We start from the raw sequence: 10,780 nt of genomic DNA, 5'->3' as shown, positions 1-10,780 counted from the left end.
TTAGCGCACACAGACACAAAATAATACCCAGTTTTTGGTACAATATAAAATATGTGGCTGTGTTGAGTAAATAGATATCAAACATGTCAAGCCCTAAAGTGGTTGTAAACCTCTGACATGAAATATGAACAAAGCATATCACTCTATAGTGTGTACTTGTCTCAATCCAGAGCACTAAGTGTCACTTCTGTCTGCCAGGGGCGGACTGACAACTCATGGGGCTCCCGGGCAATAGGGGATCATGGGGCCCCTGTGTCCTTGCCCAAACTCAAAAAAGCCTATGAAAAAGGTACCAGGGGCATCTCATGGGGCCCCTTACTGATGTCAAGGTCCTACCTTTTCTCAGACCTTGTGCTGCTCCATGTGCTGACATCCATCTTAGGTGTCTGCAAAGCATTATGGGATCCTTTATGCTTTCAGTCCTCTGCGGCTCCTCCCCCAGGAGGTGGCGGCTTATCACATATAAGTCTGCTGTTTGTGGCTGTCCATTGCATTCATGTCCTATCTGTTGCACAACAGCAAGCTCCTATTTAGCTACTCATTGCTTTCCTGGATACCGACTCGGCTTTGGCTAAGACTCCTCCTGGCTTCTGACCCCGGCTCTGGCGACCATTCTTCCTGGCTCCTGATCCCGGCTCTGGCGACGATTCTTCCTGGCTCCTGATCCCGGCTCTGGCGACGATTCTTCCTGGCTCTTGACCCCGGCTTTGGCTACGATTTCCACTGTTGGACTTGCATAGACTCTTGTCTTATTTTTATATTAAAAAACCTACCTTTAATTGCACCTCCTTGTGTGTCTGGCTCCTCGCTCCCTGACACTACATGAATGCCATGAATCCTGACGGTGCAGGTACGCCTCCGCTCCCTATGTTGTTTTCCAGACTTGATCAGCAGGATCTCTTGTTGGCTCAGTTCGCTCAGGCGTTGCAGACGCTGCTTGCACGCACAGCGCACCTTGCTCCTGGTGCTATTAGGCCGGGTGTCGCTGTGGTCGCTCCCGTTGTTGCTCCGGTTGTTGTGCCTACCTCCGCATCTACTGCCGCACCTGCGGTGCCCAGAGGTATGACTGGTTCAGCCGCCCTTCCACAGCGCTTTGGGGGTGAACTGAGTCAGTGTCGGGGTTTCCTTAACCAAGTAGACATATATTTTGAATTGATACCCCACGCTTTTCCTACTGAGAGGTCAAAGGTGGGATTCCTAATCTCACTGCTCTCGGACAAGGCCTTGGCCTGGGCAAATCCCTTATGGGAGAACAATAACCCTGTGATTCACGAGTTTGCCGGTTTTGTTGCCTCCTTCCGTACGGTATTTGATGTGCCTGCTCGCTCTGCCTCTGTTGCTAAGCTGCTCATGTCCATGCATCAGGGTTCACGAACCGTTGCCGAGTACGCCATAGAATTTCGTACCCTGGCGGCAGAGGTGGGTTGGAACAATGAGGCTCTGGTGGCTGCTTTCTCTCATGGTCTCTCAGATGCATTGAAGGACGAGATTGCAGCCAAAGAACTGCCTGTGGAGCTCGAAGCACTCATTTCCTTCCTAATCCTGATTGACACCAGGCTCAGGGAGAGGCCTTCACTTAAGGAGCGTCTGCAGAGTCCTCCTAACCGATTGGCGCCTACGTTTTCTGTCCCACCCATTCCTCCCTCTCCTCCCATGCCTCCTGGGGATGGCTTGTCTGGCGGTGAGCCCATGCAGCTGGGGTTTGCTTGCCTTTCTGAGGGGGAGCGGGTCTCTAGGCGTCGGGAGGGTCGCTGCCTGTACTGGTGGTCTCGGTGGGCATTTTCGGCAGTCCTGTCCGGTTCGTCTGGGAAACGCTCGCACCTGAGATCCTGTCGGGGGCAGATCTTGAGTGGAGTTTACTTGCACCGGTTTCTCGCAAAGATAAACCGCTAATCACCATTGTCCTCTCTTGGGCGGAAGGCTCGGTGACGGCCCAGGCGTTGGTAGACTCTGGTGCTGGCGGGTTGTTTATGGACAGTTCGTTTGCTGCCCAGTACTCCATTCCTCTGCAGGCTCGAGTTACTCCATTGGTCCTCAAGGCGATAGATGGCAGGCCCCTGCAACCGCCGCAGGTTACCCATGAGACCCTGCTGGTGGAAGTAACTATTGGGGCTGTTCACAAGGAGTTAGCCTGTTTCCAGGTAATTTCTTCCCTGCACTACTCCGTGGTTTTGGGATATCCCTGGCTTCAGAAGCACAATCCGACCTTTGATTTGCAGTCGGCCGAGATTCTCTCGTGGTCTCCACAGTGTGGGGCCGGTTGCATCCGTGGACCTGTTAAGGTGCTGTGTGCTTCCTCGGACTCTGTGTTGCCCACTGACTATGGGGAGTACCTGGACGTGTTTGACAAGGTGCGCGCCGGAGCTCTGCCTCCTCATCGTCCATACGATTGTGCCATAACCTTACAACCCGGTGCCGCTCCTCCACGTGGCAGGGTGTATCCTCTTTTGCTTGCAGAGAATAAGGCCATGGAGGAGTACGTTGCGGATGTGCTTTCCCGGGGGCACATTCGCAAGTCTACTTCTCCAGCAGGAGCTGGCTTTTTCTTTGTGAAAAAGAAGGGCGGTGAATTGAGGCCTTGCATTTTTTTTTGGGGTCTCAATCGAATCACGATTAAGAATGCTTACCCAATTCCGTTGATAACCGAGTTGTTCGACCGCCTCAAGGGAGCAACGGTCTTTACTAAACTCGAGCTTAGGGCTGCGTACAACCTCATGCGGATCAAGGAGGGCGACAAGTGGAAGACCGCGTTCAACACCAGAACCGGCCACTATGAATCCCTGGTTATGCCCTTCGAGTTGTGTAACACGCCCGCGGTCTTTCAGGAGTTCATTAATGATGTCTTTCGTGACTTGTTGCAGCAGTGCGTGGTGGTTTACTTGGACGACATCTTGGTTTACTCTGCATCCATGGAGTCTCATATCCAGGATGTTAAGCGAGTGCTGCAACGATTACGTGAGAACGAGCTTTTCTGTAAGCTCGAGAAGTGTGGATTTCACCGATCCCAGGTTGCCTTTTTTGGCTACATCATTTCCGCTGTGGGATTTTCCATGAACCCTCAGAAGGTTTCGGTGGTTCTGCAGTGGCCTCGTCCCAGTGGTCTTCGGTCCATTCAGCGCTTTTTGGGATTCGCCAACTATTATCGGAAGTTTATCAGGAACTTCACCACGCTGGCCAAGCCTCTCTCAGATCTGACCAAGAAGGGCAGTAATCCCCACGAGTGGTCATCCGAGGCCATCTTAGCTTTCAAAGCTCTGAAATCCGCCTTCGCTTTGGCTCCGATACTGTCTCATCCCAATCCTGGGTTGCCTTTTGTCCTCGAGGTTGATGCATCTGAGATGGGAGTAGGCGCCCTCCTGTCTCAGCGTCGGTCGCCCGATGGACCCCTACTTCCCTGTGGGTTCTACTCCAGGAAGCTTTCCTCCGCAACTACCAGAATGGAAACAGGGAGTTGTTGGCCATTATTCAGGCTCTCAAGGAATGGAGGCACCTGCTCGAGGGTTCTGCGTTTCCAGTTCTCATTCTCACTGACCACAAGAACCTGACGTATCTCTCGGAAGCTAAGAGGTTGACGCCCCATCAGGCGAGATGGGCTCTGTTCTTGTCGCGTTTTAACTATGTGGTCTCCTATTTGCCTGGCTCCAAGAATGTCTGTCAGGGCTGATGCCTTGTCACGGCAATACTCTGAGCTGTCCAGGGAGGACTCTGAGCCGACCTCGGTCATACCTCCGTATCAGATCCTGGCTGCCATTCGTACCAGCCTGACTTCTCCCCTTGGGGAGCAGATTTTGGCGGCTCAAACTGATGCTCCCTCTGAGAGACCGGCTGGTAGATGTTTCGTACCTGAGGGATTGTGCATCCACTTGCTGCCTACCTACCATAATTCCAAAACCGCCGGTCATTCAGGGAGGAACCAGGTGTCCTGGGTCGTTTCTTGTTTATTCTGGTGGCCATCTCTCCGTTCCGACATCGCCTCATATGTAGCGGCATGTTTTGTCTGTGCCCAGAATAAATCTCCTCCAAATCTTCCATTGGGCCTTCTGCAACCCTTTCCCAATGGGGAGCGTCCCTGGTCACACCTGGGCATGGATTTTATTGTAGACCTCCCTGCGTCTCGAGGCCATACAGTCATTTTTATGGTCATTGATTGTTTCTCCAAGATGTGCCATTGTGTTTCGTTCAAGAAATTGCCGACTGCGCAAGAACTGGCTACGGTTTTCGCCAGGGAGATCTTTCGCTTGCATGTGTTGCCTAAGGTGATTGTCTGCTCCCAGTTGGGTATCAAGCTCTCCTTCTCTTCGGCCTACCACCTGCAGTCCAATGGGGCTGCGGAGCATTCCAACCAGGCCTTGGAACAATTCCTTTGCTGCTATATCTCTGACCATCATGACAATTGGGTCGATCTCCTGCCACGGGCAGAGTTTGCGAGGAACTCGGCTGTCAACTCCTCCTCCGGGATGTCTCCCTTCATGGCCAACTATGGGTTCCAACCAGCTGTATTGCCTGAGTTGTTCTCGCCACATGACATTCCGGCTGTGGATAACCATCTTACTGCCCTGCGTTCCTCGTGGGGGCAGATCCAGAGGTCCTTGAAGGACTCAGCTCAGCGCCAGAAGCTCCAGGCTGATCGTTGACGGTTGCCCGCTCCTTCATACCAGGTCGGAGATCGGGTGTGGTTGTCCACTCGTAACCTCAATCTTCGGGTGCCCGCACCGAAACTGGCTCCCCGTTTTGTTGGTCCTTTCCGCATCCTCCGCAGGGTGAACCCGGTTGCCTATGCCCTTGCTCTTCCTCCTGGGATGCGTATCTCCAATGTCTTCCACGTATCCCTGTTGAAGCCTCTGGTCTGTAATCGCTTAGCTGCCTCTCCGCCTCGGCCTCGTCCTATCCGGGTCGACGGTCATGAGGAGTATGAGGTGAGCTGCATCCTGGATTCTCGGTTGGTCCGCGGTTGGGTGCAGTTCCTGGTCCATTGGCATGGTTATGGTCCCGAGCAGCGTTCCTGGGTTCCTTCCGCGGATGTTCATGCTCCTACCCTCCTCCGCGCTTTTCACGCCCGCTTTCCACAGAAGCCTTAAGCTGAGCCGCGGAGGGGGAGGGGCCCTTGAGGAGGAGGTACTGTCAAGGTCCTACCTTTCCTCAGACCTTGTGCTGCTCCATGTGCTGGCATCCATCTTAGGTGTCTGCAAAGCATTTTGGGATCCTTTATGCTTTCAGCCCTCTGTGGCTCCTCCCCCAGGAGGTGGCGGCTCTGGCAACGATTCTTCCTGGCTCCTGATCCCGGCTCTGGCGATGATTCTTCCTGGCTCTTGACCCCGGCTTTGGCTACAATTTCCGCTGTTGGACTTGCATAGACTCTTGTCTTATTTTTATATTAATAAACCTACCTCTAATTGCACCTCCTTGTGTGTCTGACTCCTCGCTCCCTGACAACTGACCCCGGGCCTTCGGGCAGTGCCCGAGTTTCCAAATGGTCAGTCCGCCCCTGCTGTCTGCTATCTCGTTCCTCTGCTATCTGCATAAGTTACTTCTGACATCAAGAGAAAAATGTTGACAGAAGAGGGAGCTCCAACACACCACCTGTGATTGACAGCTTCAGCTCTGTGTGTGCTGTGTGAAGAGGGTTGTGTCCCTTGCCTTTAATAGGTTTTGTCTCCTCTCAGAGCTCTGCAGAGTGTAACTTCAGCTTTTACCCCTTTTTTCTGACATATCAGACAAGCTGTATAAATTCTGCACTTTGAACAGATGTAAGGAAAAGATGGCTAAAAATAAACAGGTACAACGTATGTATGATGATTTATTTTTTAAAATCTGTGTGTATCTGTGAGGCCAGTCACTGCACTACATATATGTAAGGGTTTACAACCACTTTAAAATTGCATGCAGCCAAGAATGGTGAAAAACAATGGCTAGTGGTTAAGCTATGTTATAAGTTGTGCTAGTCAACATAATTTCAAATGCTCGAGGTACATTTTTTGTGTTTGCTATCCAGGGTACAATCAGCATTTTGAATGGAATAAATATGAAGTTGTCTTTCCTCGAAAACTACTTTCGGTCTACAGGAGAGATGCACAGGTATGTGGACTGCCACAATGTGCCTGGATGAATATGGGACACTGTATACTGCTTTGCTCCACTGGTCTTGATGCTAGTTGAGGAATGTTTGGCCAGTGTTAGCCCTGAAAATCTTTGTGTCTTCTTTTCATTGTTCAGGGGTAGTAAAATATGTGGTTTCTATTACAACTCAATGGGGTCAATGTCATACTTAAAGTACAGTATATGTAAATTCATTCACTAAAATCTTGTATACACTGGGAGCATGTTAATCTTATGTACCCCACTTTGGGAAGGGGGGTGTATGATCAATGTTCCTCCCCAAACAGCATATTGGCTAAACCTGTAGGTAAATAAGAGAACCAGAACCGAGTGGATTTAATAATAATGTTGGCCACGCCTCCACACAGGACAAGGCTTCTGCAAACAGAAGGGATTCTCTTCCTGGGAAATTAACCAGAAAACTAGTCAAAAGTAATTGGGAGCTAAGGAAATACTGCAACCAGCATATAATAATAACCATAAGTATATACGGATGCACACCAGTATGGAAATAATACAAACATTATATAAGAAAAGATTAATAAGAGTTCATGCATCCAATGTACAAACAGGTATTATCAGCAAAGGGCCTGATTCCTGGTGGAATTGTGCACATACTGTATAACTTGGTATATATACAGTAGTTATTAATAAAGATACCTTCAGATAAATGTTGTGGCAAAGTTCAGCTGCAGGGGCCTCTGAGGATAATCACAATGCGTAAACCTGAAGACAAGATCAGCAGTGATGGGGAGATTCTCCAACCATTGTCCAACCAGCCTAGAATGCAGATTTCCACTAGCTGAAACTGTGGTGTGCCACGAAACTCAGAGTCAGCCTAGCTACTCTGCCTCTTAGTCCCTAGTAGTTTTTAATCTAATAAACAGGTTAATTTCCTAATATACTGGAAGGTGACCATTACACTTGCACAGTAGCACAGACCTAGCTATCTGGCACTGTGCATGTGAGATAATAACAACAGGCCAGAAATATGTCTGTCACAAGGATTTAAGATACACACTCAAGAAGCTATAGGAGGCTGCAGTTAAACTATTTGAACATAGGAATACTTGCATAATAGACTCTGCTGCTGGCCTGGGTGAAATACAACAGGTTATGTGGCCTCAGACTTTCTCTCTCCAATTCTTCCTTCTGGGATTGCTGACTCAGACACACACAGACAGGAAGTGAAGCACATAAATAATCTGTGAACATTAAGCAGCAGTGTCACTTACAGACAGTAGAGAGCAGCAGATCCCTGTAGTTATACAGTAATTCTCAATATTTATAAATTAGTGATACATATTGATCCTGAGAAGTGGCACATAGAATTACAGGAGCATATACACACAAAGTCACGAGACAGGTCACACGATAATGAATCACATGATAATTATACATCATTTATATTTTATGATTTTTGTGAATGTCAGAGGACATTTTATTACAAATTTTAGTATTTTGTATGAAAATGTATTAGGCCTGTGTGCACAGAGTATGATATTTATTTTCCTGAAAATATTAAGGTACTTATTACTTTACTATGCTACCAGAATAAATTAACAACTAAACAATCCAAATGAATTTTAAGTGCAGACTTTAGGGGTTGAACATAAATATCAAGCACAATTTTTAGGAACTGCAACCATCTTTATACACAGTCCCTCCATTTTCAGGGGCTCAAATGTGATTGGACAATTGAATATAATCATAAATAAAATGTTAATTTTTAATATTTTGTGAAGAATGCTTTACTGACAATGACTGCCTGAAGTCTGGAACCCATGGACATTACCAGAGACTGGGTTTCCTCCTTTCTGATGCTTTGCCAGGCTCCAACTGCAGCTGTCTTCAGTTGTTCATTGTTTGTGGGTCTTTCTGTCTTCAGTTTTGACTTCAGCAAGTGAAATGCATGTTCAATTGGGTTGAGATCAGGTGATTGACTCGGCCATTGCAGAATATTCCACGTCTTTTCCTGCAAAAGCTCCTGGGTTGCTTTTGCAGTGTGTTTTGGATCATTGTCCATCTGTACTGTGAAGCGCCATCCAATCAACTTTGCTGCATTTGGCTGAATTTGGGCTTCCAGTATATCTCTAAACACTGCAGAATTCATCCGGCTGCTTCTGTCTTCTGTCACATCATCAATTAACACCAATGACCCAGTGCCACTGGAAGCCATGCATGCCCATGCCATCACACTGCCTCCACCATGTTTTACAGATGATGTTGTGTGCTTTGGATCATGAGCTGTTCCAAGCCTTCTCCACACTTTTTCTTCCTATCATTCTGGTACAGATTAATCTTAGTTTCATCCGTCCAAAGAATGCTTTTCCAGAACTGGCCTGGCTTTTTTAGATATTTTTGGTAAAGTCTAATCTTGCTTTTCTATTCTTGAGGCTTATGAATGGTTTGCACCTTGTGGTGAACCCTCCGTATTTGCTCTCATGAAGTCTTCTCTTGATTGTAGACTTTGACAATGATACGCCCACCTCCTGGAGAGTGTCCTTCACTTGTCTGGATGTTGTGAATGGGTTTTTCTTTACCATAGAGAGGATCCTGCGATCATCCACCACTGTTGTCTTCCATCGACGTCCATGCATTTTTATGTTGTTGAGCTGACCAGTGCATTCATCTTTCCTCAGAATGTACCAAACTGTTGATTTGGCCACTCCTAATGTTGCAAATTTGTTTATTTTTTGAAGCCTTACAATGGCCTGTTTGACTTGCATGGACAGCTCCCCTGAACGCATGATGTAGGTTCACAACAATAGATTCCAAATGCAAATACCACACTTCGTATCAACTCCAGACCTTTTACCTGCTTAATTGATGAAGAAATGAAGGAGTAGCCCACACCTGGCCATGAAACAGCTTTTTATTCAATTGTCCAATTACTTTTGGTCCCTTAAAAAAGGGGGGATGGCTACTCTTAAGAGCTGTAATTCCAAATCTCTTCCTCCAATTTGGATGTACATACCCTCAAATTAAACCTTAGTGTTCCCTTTCAGCCCATATCCATTATATAACTATTGTAAAATACCGCATTGTCTCAATATTTTGTTAACTTGTATTTGGTGAGAAAAGTTCAAAATAGAAAGTCCTTCCAACTCTTGCATAAACTCAAAAATTGATTTAATAATAATGTTGCATAAAATTAGAAATAAAATATTGAAATACAAAATGTTTAGATAATGTCCAAAAAATATAGTTAAGTTCTTGAGATATTGTATGTAATTATGCATGTATAGCGTGAATCTGTGTGTGTCGATCTAGGCTTCCTTAGCCTTGCATCCAAAAAAAGAAGTGACTGTCCAAAGTCTTTGTTCTGCTCCACTGTCTCCTAAATGTGGGCTGGTATTCTCTTGTAGTCCCACAATCTTTTGTTTCAAATTTGCGGGCTCATTAACCACTCCCTTTGTCACCTCCCTGTGTAGCAAGCTAGTAACATGTGTTTCATTTTTTTTGTCTCAGCTAGGCTAATTAACATGACTGACAAGGACACTCTACAGGCAGTAACTGGAATCTTATGTTACATATACAATTTAAACTCTCAGACTCATAATATAAAATCATCCTTTGTGTAAGCGTGAAAGAAGTGTGTGTTACAAATATACACTAGATTTATACACACATATATATATATATATATATATATATATATATATATAATCTTCCAAAAGTAATCTAGATATAAAGTTAAATCATATATAAATATCGTAATCAAGAAATATTACAGTATAAATTGTATAAGCCTAACATGTATGAAATTAATTCTTACAATTCCCTTGTTAGTGAAACTTTATCTCTTACTTACAGAGATGGGGGAAGATGGGGAAGGAATAGCTAGACTAATTACTACCACATGTTGCTTGAATGTAGAGAACTAACCCAAGAGAGATATATATATATATATATATATATATATATATATATATTCACATAGACTATAAAAGGTCTATTTATCTTACTTTTCCCAATCTAGAACAAATAGAAATATAACAACTCAATTATTCTATTAAAATTCAACTCATTCATACATATGTTAGTACTGTTAATAAGCAGATATTAGGTTAAGGAAAGCTTCTAACAACTATAGCTTAAATATGTTTTGGTTTTTATTATATTACATTAGTGAGACTAGTTTTCTCTAATCTCTAATGTCACTGGGAAAGACAGAGTAAATCCAAAATTTTGAGTAGGAAATCCTCCAATAGGGACAACTGTCTAAAGCTGGACATACACTATAAGATTTTTCTTATTCGAACACTTGATTCCCCATCCACACTAAACAGCATGGATGCACAAATCTCATCTGCCAACTATTGTATCCTGACAGCTGACACCCACAGCTGTCAGAATACAAAACAGTGGCTGCATCTAATTGGATGCAGCTGCTGCTCAGCTAACAAGTCTCTGCCTGACACTTTTGTATTTTGTCCAAAATATGATCTGTGAGAATTCCTCATATTGGAAATTTATTCTCTAATTTTTTTGTTAAGTCTACGGGACGGAAAGTAAAGGCAAAGCTCCCTAATGAGACACAAATGGCAAAAAAAACTGACAGTGGTTTTAACTGTCCCTACTCTATCCAAAATGAAAAAGGGCTCTATAAATTTTTTTAATTTCACCTTTCTTTTATTATCTCAAAACTTTAAAGCCCAACTCCAGACACAGCTATTTTTAT

The sequence above is a fragment of the Staurois parvus genome, unplaced genomic scaffold (genome assembly GCF_062004578.1).
Source record: "Staurois parvus isolate SC_StPar_1 unplaced genomic scaffold, SC_StPar_1.0 ptg000586l, whole genome shotgun sequence".
Lineage (NCBI taxonomy): Eukaryota > Metazoa > Chordata > Amphibia > Anura > Ranidae > Staurois > Staurois parvus.
This window is presented reverse-complemented; position numbering follows the sequence as displayed.